Raw genomic sequence first — 15,172 nt, forward strand, 5'->3', positions numbered from 1 at the left:
ATTTATTTATTCTGCTTTTTACGGCCACAGGTTTGGCATACAGAAGTTCCTAGGCTAGTGATTGATTTAGAGCTGCAGCCGCCAGCCTACACCACAACCATAGCAACTCAGGATCCAAGCTGGGTCTGTGACCTACACCACAGCTCACGGCAATGCCGGATCCTTAGCGCACTGAGCGAGGCCAGGGATCGAACCTGCATCCTCATGGATACTAGTCAGGTTCATTACTGTTGAGCCACAACATGAACAACAGACTATTTTCTGAAGGAGCTTTTACTTTTCTCCTTTCATTGCCTTGTGAAGACAGGCATCCAAAATCCTGTCTGCAGGTGAGGAAATCAGATTTATGCCCTGAGATCCCACCATGAATGGAACAAAGACGCAAGAACAAGCAGAGTTTAATCTTTCTCACCCCACATTTGCTAATGCTTAGAATGAGGAGAATTCTTCTTGGTGGTTTTAAGAAAATAACAAAGCTTTATACTATATTTAATCACCAGGAAACAAACATTACAACAGAGAGGGTGCTGGAAACCATGTCTGTGTTCCTGGGCTGAGGTGTGGAGTCTGAATCCGAGGGGCAGCTCTGACTCCTCGAGAGGTCTGGGTGTTAAACCTGTACAGCCCACTCTGCTCAGACTTCTAGGAGTCAGTTGAAGACTTCTTTTGGGGCCCTGGAAGGTACCCCTCCCCTGAATCTGCATCTGAGTTCACGGCCTTCCCTTTGCTGCTCTTAAGGGCCCTGGCTCCCCGTCTCCCACCCCATTAGATCTCTGCCCATTTATCAAACTCACCATTTCCCTAGCAACCACTGACTTCACTTTGCAAAGCAGTTTATAAGGACTCAGTTCCTATTGTGGCTCAGCATCTTAAGAACCTGACATGGTGTCCTTGAGGACTCGGGTTTGATCTATGGCCTCACTCAGTGGTTAAGGCCACTGAGCTGCAGCATAGGTAACAGATGCAGCTCAGATCTGGTGTGGCTGTAGCATAGGCCTGCAGCTGCAGCTCTGATTGGACCCCTAGCCTGGGAACTTCCTTTTGCCACAGGAGCACCCCTAAAAGAGGGAAAAAAAAAAAGGACTCAGATTGTTGACCAAAGTAGAAGAGGTGCCTCACTTGAAGGTGTTATTTACTGATTCCAGCTAAGCTAGCTTGCATTGCAGTGTTTCTTTCCGTAACCGCCCCCCCTTTTGGTTTTGCTTTTTAGGGCCACTCCTGTGGCATATGGAGGTTCCCAGACTAGGGATTGAATCAGAGCTGCAGCTGGCAGCCACAGCAACATGGGATCTGAGCCACATCTGTGACCCACACCCCAGCTCACAGCAACACTGGATCCCTAACCCACTGAGCAAGGCCAGAGATCAAACCCACATCGTCATGGATCCTACTCGAGTTCGTTCACTGCTGAGCCCTGAAGGGAACTCCCTCCCGCCCCCTTTTATAATGTTACAAGAAATAGACGGTGTCTCTGATAATTGGGTGCTTCCCTAAGTCCCCTAAACCTTCAGCCTTGTTAAACCAACTATTTTACCATCTTCTAACAGCAGTTGGGAATTTTTCCACTCTGGATGGTGTGTTTCTCATTCTTTTCTGCATTTAGACTTTGTCACTTTTAACTTTTCATTGCTGGTACCATTTCTAAATTTAGAATGCTGTTGGTTTCCAGCAATATATATCCAACTTGAATTATGAAAGTCAAATGGAAATAGTGGAGCGTTGAACACAATTAAAAGAAAGGTTAATCAGGCAAACCTTAGGAAAAGCTGCAGTTGAGGCAGAACAGGAGCAGGTGTTCTTCCTAGAGACAAGCTCCTTGCATGAAGCAGGAAGCATGGCTGCTGGCAGCTCTGGAGCTTCCTAATTCATGGTTCAGTCACCTGACAAGGACTTGTGCATGATCTTGATTCAAAGATCAGGACCCAGCTTGGGTCTCTGGCACTTTGGGACCAGTCAACTTGGGCCAGAGAGGCAGGTCTGTAAAAGAACATGGTCGGCATGAGGGAAGGAAGAAGTTCCCATTAGAAAGTATTTACCAGGAGTTCCCATCGTGGCTTAGCGGTTAATGAACCCGACTAGCATCCATGAGGACATGGGTTTTGATCCCTTGTCTCGCTCAGTGAGTTAAGGATCTGGTGTTGCCATGAGCTGTGGTGTAGGTCGCAGACGCGGCTTGGATCCTGAATTGCTGTGTGGCACTGGTGTAGGCCGGCGGCCACAGCTCTGATTTGACCCCTAGTCTGGGAACTTCCATATGCCTTGGGTGTGGCCCTAAAATAAAGACAAAAAGACAAAAAAAAATAAGAAAGTATTTGCCATTCCCAGGAGACAGGAGGTACTGGTACAGGTGTCTGGTGCAATCCTGAGTCCATCCTGAGAGGGATGAGTAAGTGGTTTAGGTGACAAGAGCAGGTTAAAAGACAACAGGCTTAATATGCGTGTTTTTTTTTTTAATTACGTATTCACTAAAGCTTCTCTAACTGACTTAGCCTTCCCTTGACCCTCCTGTGCATCCACTTGTTAGAGCATGACCTGATGCCCACAGGATGCTTGCGCTCCCAGTCAGTAGGCTGGTTTCTGGGATGCACCTGCACATTTCTGCTCCCACCCATTGAGGCCTAAGCTTTCCAAGAGTCATTAGTGTTTCTTGCCAGACCTGGAAATGCCAGATGGACTTACTGTTGTCCGTTTAAATAAATAGCCCCCAAACAAAAAAAAACAAAAAGAAAGTTAATTATGTGAAAATCAAGTTCAGTCCGAGAAGATCTGACTATGGTAGTTAGCAGCCGTGACTCTGCCGAGGTGGGGAGAGGGCTTTTACCTTTTATTCCAGAATACATTCTGGAGTCTAATCTCCTCTGTACATATTCTAGCTCACCACTAACATGCTGTGTAACCTTGGCAAGTGGTGAACTCTCCCTGAGACTTAGCCCCTTTACTGTAAAATGGAAATATTAACAGCCTTCTAGGAGAATTCTAACCATCAAATAAAATAATGTGTTCATAATACCTAACACACTTTCTGGCACATAAGCACTAAAACAGGGGGCAGCTGTCATCATCATCATTATTATAATTATAATTAATCACAACTTGGGGTGAGACAGATATATTTATACTGTTTCATATTGCTCATGTTAAATAGTATAATGAGAATGTCATTTCCACTCAGGAATTTAATAAACTTATTTCTTTTAATAACAGAGAGAAGCGATTGTTTGACCATAGATATTAATCATTTTTTATCAAATCAATTTCTGAAAAACCAAATCTATCCTTTAAATGTAAAAGGCTCCCTCCATGAAAACATGGTTTGCTGAGCTGAGACCATGGTACAGTCTCCTCCCCTAATATGTTTGGCTTTTGTAAAAGTTAAAAAGCCAAGGAAAGAAGTAGAGGAGATAATTGGTAAGTCTCCAGGTAGCTTTCAGGAGGCTTTAAGTACATCAGAAGCCCTGTTGGATCTATTCATAGCTTTGTTTTCTGGACCAGTATTCTAGAAGTTGCCACATTCTTTTCATTTGTGTCTTTCACAGAGGGCAGTAAAATTTAGTTCTAATTATATTTAGGGCATCTGGATTCTAGTCAGCATTTCTGGCTCCTTTTTAGAACCGAAAGTCTGCGGCTTATTCCTAATGTGGAAAATGGAATAATCCCCCAGGCCTGGGAAGAAGAACTCCAACATGCAGGCTGCTGTTACTATAGCGAGACTCCGCTACAGACATCACAAGACTTGTTATACAAGGAAACATGATTACAGTGGATTAGAGAAACTTGCCAGGGCCTTGAAGGATTTATTACTTTTTGAATTCTGAATGAGACATAAATATGCTTTTCCCCTTTTAATTTTGGACCCCATACGGAGAAGGTGAAAAAAATTCTTCAGCAAATTCTAGAATGCTTAGCTGCTAGAGCTCGGTGGGTGTTGTGTCCAAGTCATATTGCAAAGGGCATGGATACTTGCTTGGCAGAGACGCAAAACAGGCACTCCTTTCTGTCTGCACTGCCAAGTTCGTTACTGCCCTGTCTCCCAGTGGGAGAAAAATGTAGCTCCTTGGGGAGTCTTCTGGAAGGCAGCGTGGTGTAATGGAAAAAGCAGTGCACTCAGAGGCATGAGGCCTGGATTGCAGCTTCCACACTTAAAAGCTCCATGATTTTCAACAGGTTACACCCTCTGAGCCTTAGTGCCCTTTTATGAAAGGGTAATTCCCATCTCAGAGGGTGGCTTTAACGTTTAACTTATGTTAAATATCACAAATAGAATCTCAAAAGTTAGTTGCATTAGCATTAAAATAGAAACCTGTGGTATACTCAGGTGAATTTGTAGATCTCAGATTCTGCCAATGCCCTAAAAGGAGGGACTTTTAAAAATAAAGATGGCCTCTCACCTTATCTGTTCTCAAGATTTTTTTGGTTTCTCTAGAGACTGACCAGATCGCGTAAGGGTAATAATTACGAACCACATAGGAATCAGACCTGAGTTTAAGTTCCTGCGTACTAGCTGCGAAGCCTTGATAATTCACCTAGCTTCTGTTATCCTCAATTTCCTCATCTGTAAATCGGATATAACAGTAGTGCCTCAGGCATTCCCTATCGCTTTACCTTGTTTTATTTTCTGTGTGGGACTTAATCACTATCTGAAATTGTCTTTATTTTCTGTCTCCCACTCCAGCCCCCACTTAAATATATTCCCCATAAGGGCAAAGCATTTATGACATCTTGTTTACCATTTTATATGTCTTGCCAAAGGTAGTGAGTGACTGGTACCTTATCGTTATTTATTCTTCTGGCCTTTCACTTCTATTTTTAAAACTTCCCCTCCCAGTGTCATGGCTAAATTTATATACAGTAGCTGAGTTAGAAAGTGGGCAGAGTTGTTCTCTGTTTGGAAATGCCTGTGTTCTTACAGTTGAGTTTCTATTTCCTGAAGATGCTTACTCAGCCTTGGATGGCACAGTTTGACTTGTGACATCAGAAGATTGACAGGCAGAAGTCTGACTCAGGGATCCAGCTAGGAAAGAGCATGACTTTCAGCCCAGCTCGCCCTTTGAGGGATGGCTGGGCAGGGCTCAAAAAGGTCTTGGATTTCAATTTATCTAGGAAGGTATTTAGCAAATTATTTTTAACCATTTGGATTTGGTACAGATCACCCTAGGAATCTGCAGCCTCTGCATAAGTGAGGAATGAGGTGGGAGGACAGAGCGGAGCTGAGGTGGAGGGCAGGCTTTCCCTGGAGACGGGCATCTTTCTCCAGGGCCTGGACTGCACTTGCCCCTCTCCACCCAGACCCCCAGAGCATCCTCTTTCATTTTTACCTACTCAACACCTTGGAAACCACAGAGATTCCAGGGTTTTCCACAGCCACTCAGAGTAAGGCACTGCGGACAGGTTATGTTTGGGCTCCGCGTTCGTCATTCATTAGCCCTCTCCCTGCGAAGAGTTCATGGCAACCATCTGTGTCATGGAGAAAACTGAGCCCTAAGAAGAGGAACTCTTGACTCTCCTACCTAATTCTTTCAAGCCCCGTGAACTGGTTCCTCTAAATTCCTATGGAACCAAGGTGAGCTCAGAGGGTAGGGTGAGGATGGTTCCTGAACACTCAGGGCTTGTATACAAAAAGGTGCATGTGTGTGTTTTATGGGGGAGGATTTGTGTCATTGAATTCTCAAGAGATATATTTTGTCTAAAATATATTAGGTCCACTGCCCAAGGTGGACTCTGCAGCTTTGCCTTCCGGCTCTCCAATCTCTCTGTGGTTGGATTGAGGATGGAAATACTGAAACAGTGACAGCTGCCCAATCTTGTTGAGCTTTTGCATTAGGGCTTTACAAAGTTTGCTCTTTGCACAAACATTTAGGCCAGGTCCATTGGAGACCAAGTCCTGACATGTCATCAGAGGGCTTGGTTGGAAAGGGTAGTAGGAAATTCTCTAAACAAGATAGCTTTATAGATATGGCTTTAAGGATAAAATAAAGCCACATCAACAACAAGCCTACCTGTTAGTCTAGAGTTTCTTCCTTCAGTCACCCCTAGCCATTCCTACTGTCTTAGAGCAGGAACCATGATACATTTGACATTTTCACCCAAGGAAGTACAGGATGAGAGCTGCATTTCTGCATCCAGGACCACACCATTCACAGCAACCTAACCAGATTTCTTTTTCTTTCTTTTGTTTTTTCTTTTTTAATGAGGGCAGTATAGTTTTATTAAGCTGTGCCTTAGTACAGGTGCTGGGGCTTGCGCATGGTGTTCTTAAGGTACAAAGCCCAGACATTCTGCCAATTTTTCTTGAGCAGTGACACCAGGAAGTTGACAGCTAAGTGGATGTTGTACACAAGCTCATCATCTGTCATCTTCACGTGGCCAGCAGCCACTGCCAGACATAGCACCTTCTTCATCTGGAACTTGATCGTGGACTTCACTTCATCCACTGTGGCCACCATGTTTTCATTGTGGGTCAGCAAGGAAGGGAGCTTGCCAACCTTATTCAGGCCCAGGCCCAGGATTCATGGGATCTGCTTGATTAGGGACTCTGAAGCCAAAAAGGCATTGTGCTTCTTGGCCAGCTTCTTGACGCGTTTCTTATTCTTGTTGAATTCTTCAGCATCTCTACGTCAGTGTGGGGGATATCTTCAGCCTTGGCCTTGTCACCATGCTGCTGGTCCCCCAGAACATACATGGAGAATTTGGGATGGGGAGTAGACTTACGTCTGATGGTGCCCGAGAAGCGTTTTTCCTTCTGAGGATCATAGTTCTTTGGGGTTATCTGAAGCTCCATCATCTCCAAAAACTTCTGATGCTTGAGCTGGTTCCTGTGCAAGACTTCTCCCACCACCCACAGAGGGTGCTGCAGGAGACTCTACTGCTCATGGCACCTGGCACAGTGATAACTGGAAAAGAGCTGACAGGATTTCTTCTAGGCCTTCAGATACAGTGCTCTTGTGTTAGTGTACATGTTTTAGCTACCAAGTAAAGTGCTTCTGCCTTGTTTTTACAACAAAATTTTATAGACTATCGCCTCTGGGAATCTCTGGCAGGTGAAAACTGCTCCTTGTTTTATGTCACCATTTCTTTCTTTCTTTCTTTCTTTTTTTTTTTTTTTTGCTTTTTAGGGCCCCACCCACAGCATATGGAGGTTCCCAGGCTAGGGGTCCAATCAGAGCTACAGCTGCCGGCCTGCGCCACAGCCACAGCAACTGGGATCTGAGCCTTATCTGCCACCTACACCACAGCTCACGGCAACGCCGGATCCTTAACCTGCTGGGCAAGGCCAGTGACTGAACCTGCAACCTTGTGGTTCCTAGTTGGATTCGATTCTGCTGCACCACAACAGGAACTCCTGTCACCGTTTCTTTGTAGTGGATAGTACAGCTTACTTCATCAGCAGAGGTGTGGCAGCTTCTATGTATCGAGTGGTTATCACATGCCAGGTTCTACGCAGGGTGTGCTATGGAAATTGTCTTATTTGGTCCTTATCCTGAGGTAACTGACAGTATTCCCATTTTAAAGATGAGGAAGTTGAGGATCAGAGCAATGTAGTGAGTGATCAGGCCTAAAATACAGCTGTAGGATCCAGTGGTAAGGGGGTACCCAATGAGCTACAAGCAGGCATGGAGCAGAGGCCTCTCCTGACACTGAGCCCTGTGGGTGAGTTGCATGTAGATTGCGGAAGACCTAGGATGGAGGAGCTGTGACCCAGAGTCTGAGGAGACACAGGCGTTTTTACCCTCTCCCTGAATTACTCTTACTCAGTCTTTGTCATTTAAGATGCAGATGATCCCCTTCTTCTCAAGCCATCTGCATAGGATAGGTTCTCAGTGCTTTCTGAGTTAGGGTTGTAGACCGTTGCCTCTTACTCCAGTCTGACTGTTCTCCACCCAAGCCCCCACAGCCAGTGGTCCCCATTGGTGGCACACACAGTTTCTCAGGGACTTGCAGAGGCTCAGCTTGGCTCCAGGATCAGATCAACTCCTCATCAAGGCAGTGCTAGACAGCTTGTGTAGACCGGCTGCAGCCTGCTTCCCAAGTCACTGGTCCTGGCCACCCTGGACTTGACACACTTTCCGCTCACCCCTCTGCTCTTATTGTCCTCACCTGGCAAATGTGGATTCATCCTTTCCCGAAGAGTTTCAGCCAGCACTTGTCAGCCTGAATCATAATTATTTGTTAGCTTCTTGAAAATAAGAATGTCCTAATCATCTTTGTATCCTCTGAACCTCACGTAATACCCGGCACATATGCACTACTTACTATGAACATTTTTGAAAGAATGAATGAACATTTGATTCTTTGACCAGGAAATAAAGATGGAGGATCGGGGACATAGGAAATATAGATCTCCTCTTCAAACCATAACCTCACCGTGAATAGAACCTCTCATTTCTATTCAGTTTGCATTGATCAGATGGAATTGCTGATATTAGAAATACAGGTGCTTCTCCAGCATCTTGCATGTTTTGGTCTTCTTTTTTTTTTTTTTTTAATGAGAACTCAAAAAGTGGGTCACAGCTGTCTTTTTAGATAACTCCTTTCGGATTAAACTCTCCAAGATTACTCACTGTATTAGACTCTTTTGGTTGAAAATTAGACTCTAACTCAAAGAGATTTAAGCAAACATGGGGATTTATATGTTCAAGTAATTGAAAAATTCATGGATAGTTCTAGCCTTAGGCACTACTAGATCCAAGTGTTCAAGAAATGTCAATAATGACCTTCCTGCATTGTGCCATTGCCTGGCTTTTCTCTGCATTGCCTCTTTCTTGGCAGGCTCTCTCCTCACAATAGCAAGTTGGCACTGGTGGCCCAGGCTAAGCAACTCCAATGGGAAGGGAGCCTTGTTCCCAGTGGCACTACCCAATGTCCTGCTCTGCTGGTCACTAGTGACCCAGTCACAGTGGTGGGGGCAGCCAGGTAACCCTCACTGGTCAGATCTCTGGGATGTGTTCCCATCGTCAGTGGTAAATTGGGTAAACAACCCTCCTAAATCACATGACCTGAGAGTCAGGGAGAGATTGGTAAGAAATCAGAGAGCTGGTATGACTTTCATGGGATAATGATACAGCAGACCGAGCGATCAGCATGAGAGATGGACTGCCTTTCCTTTCTTTTTTGTTGCTAATATTTGTCTTATTAACAAGCGCTAAATGGTGTGATGGACCCCAAGCAGGTGGCTTGTCTTCTCCTTTTTCTGTAAAGATCCATCCCCCAGGATGGTTCAAAACAGCCAGTTTATTGCTTTCTTTGACTTTTCACCCTAGCCTGGTGATGTGTCCAGCAGCTCTGGTATTGGGGTTGGAGGCTTGGAATGACAAATAAACACAACAGTTTTTCATCATGACTTGTGTTTCTTGATAAGGTCAAGGAATACTTAAATTCCCAGTGGTTTTCATATTGGAATCCTGCCACAAGTTCTCTGATACTATATACTATATATAGATTTAAATACTTTTTCAGGAATATCCTTTCTTTTTGCAGTTAACCAGTGATTTCTCATACTCAGTGACTTTCTGATACTCAGCTCTGACTGCCACATGTCACTGGAATCAAGACATAAAATAGGAACATTTGAAGATATTCTTACATGGGGAGTGAAAAACAGAACATCTTAGGACTTTGGTCCTTTTTTTGTTACTTCCACCTGATAACTTGTTTTTTTCCTGCCACTCTTCATATTCTAATTTCCTGGCATGCTTTCCATCTCAATTTGGTTGCCACCTAGTGAGTATTTTTTGAGCTCCTACTGCCTACCCAGGATGGAAATTATAATGCTTTGAGTACCTGTTTTCTGTTAAGTACATCAATAGGCCTTTTTTGTACATCATCCCATTTATTTTTTTATAGCCACCCTTTGTGAAATGAGTATCATTGTCACTACTTAAAAGATGTAAAAGTTAAGGTTAAGAGAGGATAAATAATTTGCCAGATGTTTTAGAACTGGTAGAAGACCTGAGATTCAGTTCCAAGTCTGATAGCCTTCAAAGTTAATTGTACAAGAATTAGGCTAGGAGCAATAACAGACTGGAAAAGTGTAAGATTAAATTTCTGAGCTAAGGTCAAAGGAATAAGACTAATGCATTTGAAACAGAGTACATTCAAGATAGAATAATTTCTTTAAAAAAATTTTTAATGATAGTTTATTTACAATGTTCTGTCAATTTCTGCTGTATAGCAAAGTGACCCAGTCACACACACATATATATATTCTTTTTCTCGCATTATCCTCCATCATGTTCCATCACAAGTGGTTAGATATAGTTCCTTGTGGCATACTGCAGGATCTCATTGCTTATCCACTGCATGTGCAATAGTTGATAAGCACAGGTCGCAGTTAGGAGCCCTTCATTATACATGTGATCTGAAAAGACAGTGGCCAAGGATAGATTTTTATCTGTGCCGTCCTTAGCCATCTTCCCCTCAGTTGAATTCAGCGTAGTTCAGTTCAGTTGCAGCTTTCTGGGTGCCTGGTAACTGGCAGCCTGTGTGTGAAGCTCTGTGCATTCATTGCCTGCTAAAGGCAAGGCCCCTTCCAAGTGCTGGATGCAGTGGCTGTCAAGATAGGCAAGGCTCCATGTTTGCCTGGATCACAAACAAGTGAAAAAAGAAACTTTCAGCTAGTGATGGACACAGAGGTGAAAGCAAAACAGGGTGTTGGGTTAGAATGAGTTGGGATGGGGAGGGAGCAGGAGAGAATAGGGGTCAGGGGTTAGATGATTCAGACTGGCAGGTCTGTGACAGTCCCTGTGGAAAGGTGGTTTCTGAGCTGAGACCTGAATGCAGAGGAAGGAGCTAGACTGGCGAGCATCTGGGGAAAGAGCCGGGAGGCTGAGGGAATACCCTGGGCAAAGACCTAGAACTTGTGTCTGCATCAAGCAGGGGATGACAGGGAGTAACATCCATTGTCTGGTAAGTCTGGGCCGCTCTGTGGGGAATGCTTTGGGGTGAAGGAGGGTTGAGACACGAATGTTTGGGTGTAAGCAGCTGAGCAAGTGAGTTACATTGTGATTACTGACATTATCATTTACTTGGCCAAGAAATCTGAATTTGGATTTTCTCCATAGGCGGTGATGTGTGCCAGTAACAGTTCCCGCTCGTTGAACACTGACCAGTGCCCATCATGGGGCTTGATGTGTGTTGTCATCAAGTCCTCACAGGCCCACACAAGCCCTCATAAGCTGGGTCTATTATCGAAATCACCTTTTATATAGGAAGAGGTGTGGTGGAGAGGTCCTCGGTGCCCACCCTCTTTGGCGAGGGAGGGGAGCAAGGGCAGCGTGTTTGGCAGTGACTTTGAGCTGCAGAGGAGGATAGCTGGCCCTGGTGGGGCTGAGATGGAGGGCACACAGCAGTGGGCAGCTGTATGGTGTTCACCCTGGGAGATGCTATCAGGAGCCTTGGGGGCTTTACAGCCGGCAGTTAGCTATCCCTCCAACATAGAATAAAAAGTGGGGGCCTCTTGAAGGAGAATGTGTCAATGCCCTTAACTTAGAATATCAGGAGAAATCCTACACCTTCCCCTTGGGGGAGGTCTGGCCTGACCTGTGCCCTCTACCTTAGGCAGGCCATCAGTTACTTTGTCCTAACTCTTCCTCTGCACACACCCCAGAGCCCGGACGCCCTGGGGGCACCTCAAAGGCTCTGGGACAGTTTCTTCACCTTGGGACAGAAATGTTCTAGGGTGTGGTTTGTCTCCCTGGGATGCTCATGGTCTTTCCACAGCCCCAAGCCGCTATTAGGATTTCCTGAGGACCAGGGTATCCTGTGGCCTTAATGAGGTCAGGTCCTGCTCCTTTACTCTGAGGTATTAGGAAAGCTGTGGGAACCCAAATCTGTCTGTATCTGTTTATATCCATAGGAACCGTATTGGTTTGGTTTTGCTTTCCCTGCTTAACTCTTCCTTGAGAGGCCTTAGCATGTTGCTTTTAGTTTCTCTCAGCACTCACTGTAGCAGAATCTGGAGGCTCTGGTGTTTATTGTTGGCTGGCCTACATGTCAGCACGTAGAAAATGGCTACAATTCTAGGAATTGCTGTCTTAATTTGTTAGCCAGATACTCTGTGCATCAGCAGTGGCGGTAGCTGCCAGTTGAGCTGAGTTTTATGTGGTGAGATTTTTGTTTTGTTTTGTTTTTTTCCCTCAGATGAGAACTACTGTTTGCTAGAGCTGAGATCATCAAAACCGTTTCAATTAGGACTTTGAGAATATAATTACACTTCCCAAAGATACAGGCCTGACTTAGGAAAGTGAGGATAAAGAATAAATAGAGTAAGTAGGAGAATGATAACTGGTACAAGGTAGATTAAATGGCGCCTTTCTTATTTTCAGTATTATACATATCAAATAAAATCCTATTCCCTTTTATTTTATTTTAGCTAAGTATTCTTGTTCAAAATGAAAATCAGATGTTTTTCTTTTTCATTTTTTTCCAAAGCAAATGGTTACAAACACTTAATGTGATTTACTGGAGTTTTTTTCTTTTTTTTTTTTTTCCTAAAAGAACATTTACATTACTTTCTTTTATGCATGCAGTAACATTTGATCAAAACATGACTCCACTCTCTTGTTTAATGTTGAGCATCTGGATTAAAGGCTTCTTTTAATCTTAAATACAGATTATGGTTCTCTTTCCCTTTAAGCAAACCGCCATAAAACTCTGGACCCTTTCCAGTTTTCTTCATTAAAGCTCTCTTTATTACAGTGTTTTCGGATGGCAGTCATTAAATGATTGTTATGCACAATGGGTACTTGATTATAATTATTTAACTGGCAATCAGTTATTGCAGCAATTTGGTGGTGTAATGAAAAGGGAGCATGTCTGTACCTGCCAGCATCTATGCACTGTTCAGCTCTAGATTAGGGGAAGGAGCAGAGGCTGAACATATGGACAGGAGGGGTTGAGCCCTTGTGGGAAGGGAAGCTCGGCTTTCTTTTTTCCCCATTCTGCTTCTTGGCCTCTTTTGTTCCACAAGGTAGATGAACAATGGTGATAAAATAAGATAAGGAAAGAATTTTTGTGTTACAAACTCCTGAATCGGGGCTACATGAGTAGAAGTATAACTCTGCTTTTTTTTAAACACAAGCATTTTTTTCCCACCCTAATTTATTAGCTTTTCTTTCTTGACATATAAGTGGACACAAGATGCTATTAACAGAAAGTTAGTATGAAAGATAAGTGGCTTTCATGAACACACACCTGGTGGCTGTTCATCACTGAAGTGGTTAGTAACAGTGTGATTTCCAAATTAAGATGGGCCCCTGCATTATTCATTACTCTTTTAGTTGTATCAAAGACCTGATCCTAACCAACCTTAGAGAAAAGGAGATTTCTTGGCCTATGTAACTGGAATGTTATTGGAACTGCTTATAAGTTTAAAGGAAGAGCTGCAGGAACCAGGGCTCTGGGTTAGGAACTGGGATGCAATCTTTCTGGGACCCCCTGTCCATCTCTCCCTGTAGTTGGCCTCATGCTGATGGGCCTTTAGGTTTTTCCCTGTAGCAAGAATCATGTCCATGGGTAGCCCCACATTCCCATCTTCCTAGCTGAGCAGCTCCACTGGAAGGCAACATATGTCTTCCATCTTTGATAAATCGGTCTCAGGGAAGGACTCTAATTGGTCCAACTTGAGGCATACACCTCTCCCTGGACTAATCACTATTGACAAGGAAATGGCCCCATATGATTGGCCCATCCTGGATCATGTGTTATCCCTGGGTGTAAGGTAGGGAAGACGAAGTCCCATGGTTAACAGTCCTGTCAGAGACTGTGGCCCTGTCAGTGGTACCCCAATGACTAGGAAAAACAGTGAAAATGACTGTGAAAACCTGAAATACCCAAACTTCAAAAACATTCTCTACATGTTTCCCCAAAGTGTAGATATCCATCTTTCTTTTAGAAATATTCTACCTTTGTAAGACTGAGTTGCGAAAGTATCCATCTGAGTTTCAAATGATTGCTTAACCTTGCCTGTAGCCATTCTTGAGCTCCAAAGACTTCTTAATAGTGTGATCAAGGAGTTCCCATCATGGTGCACCAGAAATGAATCTGACTAGTAACCATGAGGTTGCGGATTCAATCCCTGGTCTCACTCAGTGTGCTATGGATATGGCCTTCCTGTGAGCTATGGTGTAAGTCATAGACTAGTCTTGGATCTGGTGTTGCTGTGGCTGTGAGGTAGGCTGGCAGCTACAGCTCCAATTTAACCCCTAGCCTGGGGACCTCCATATGCTACCGATGTAGGCCTAAAAAACAAAAACAAAAAAAATATATATGATTGAAGGGCAGGGTCCTGAAGAGACAGGACAGGCACAAATAAAAGATGTCTGCTTTGGGAGTTCCCATGTGGCTTGTGGGTTAAGGTATTGTATTGGTCAAGTGGTATTGTCACTGTGGTGGCTCAGGTTGTTACTGTGGCACAGGTTCAATCCCTGGACTGGGAACTTCAGCCTACCATGTGTGGCCAAAAAAAAAAAAAAAAAAGGATGTCTGCTCTGGTGGTATGGCCACCGTAGCTACATTACCACAAGGGACTCAGGATCCAGGGTTCCAGGGAACACAATCTTCAGCTATCAGAGTATTTAACCACAGTTCTGGCTAATAAAAATTTCCATTTCCCTCATGGTTTAGTTCCATATTTGAATCTTTGGGTGGAAAGGCAAAACAATTTGCAAAATAGCAAACCTAAATAGTAAAAGTCTTTAAAGGAAAATGTTAATTGAAAATTTAAAAGATGAGTATGCCTCCTACCCCCACTCCTCACTCCAGACACACATACACACACCCCAAACTTGATCTAATCAGTCTTACTTATGGGAAAAGTATGAATCATCTTATTTATTAAGAAATAAGGAAGATAATTAAAATGTGCAAGTTCAAACTTGAATTAAAACCAGGTAATTCTCAATTTCATATTTATCTTATTAATCAGCGCACACTTATTTTTATGTTTTGTATTTATTTGTACAACTGAGATATTTAAGCTCAGGGTAGCTTAAACTACTAATATAATACTGCCTGAAGTTGGAGGTGGGGAATCAGCTTCTTTAAGTCAAATAAGTATTTGTGTATTTACACACACTTTTTTAGTTTGTGGATATTGGACACTGCTGGAGGAGTTTCTTGGGAATCTAATCTTCTCAATGGCAAGCTCCATCATTGCCTTTGCCAGTAGTTTAGTTCA

General features: G+C 43.7%; 1 protein-coding gene and 1 pseudogene across 9 annotated transcripts in view; one reads left to right on the forward strand and one right to left on the reverse strand.

Annotated features, from left to right (window-relative positions):
* ATG7 (autophagy related 7) overlaps positions 1-15,172 on the forward strand; it is a 376,249-nt gene that overhangs the window by 287,543 nt on the left and 73,534 nt on the right. The gene's annotated exons all lie outside the window — the stretch shown is intronic.
* Positions 6,219-6,870, reverse strand: LOC125127637 (60S ribosomal protein L10a-like; annotated as a pseudogene).

This window comes from Phacochoerus africanus, chromosome 1 (genome assembly GCF_016906955.1).
Source record: "Phacochoerus africanus isolate WHEZ1 chromosome 1, ROS_Pafr_v1, whole genome shotgun sequence".
NCBI classification, from domain to species: Eukaryota; Metazoa; Chordata; class Mammalia; order Artiodactyla; family Suidae; genus Phacochoerus; species Phacochoerus africanus.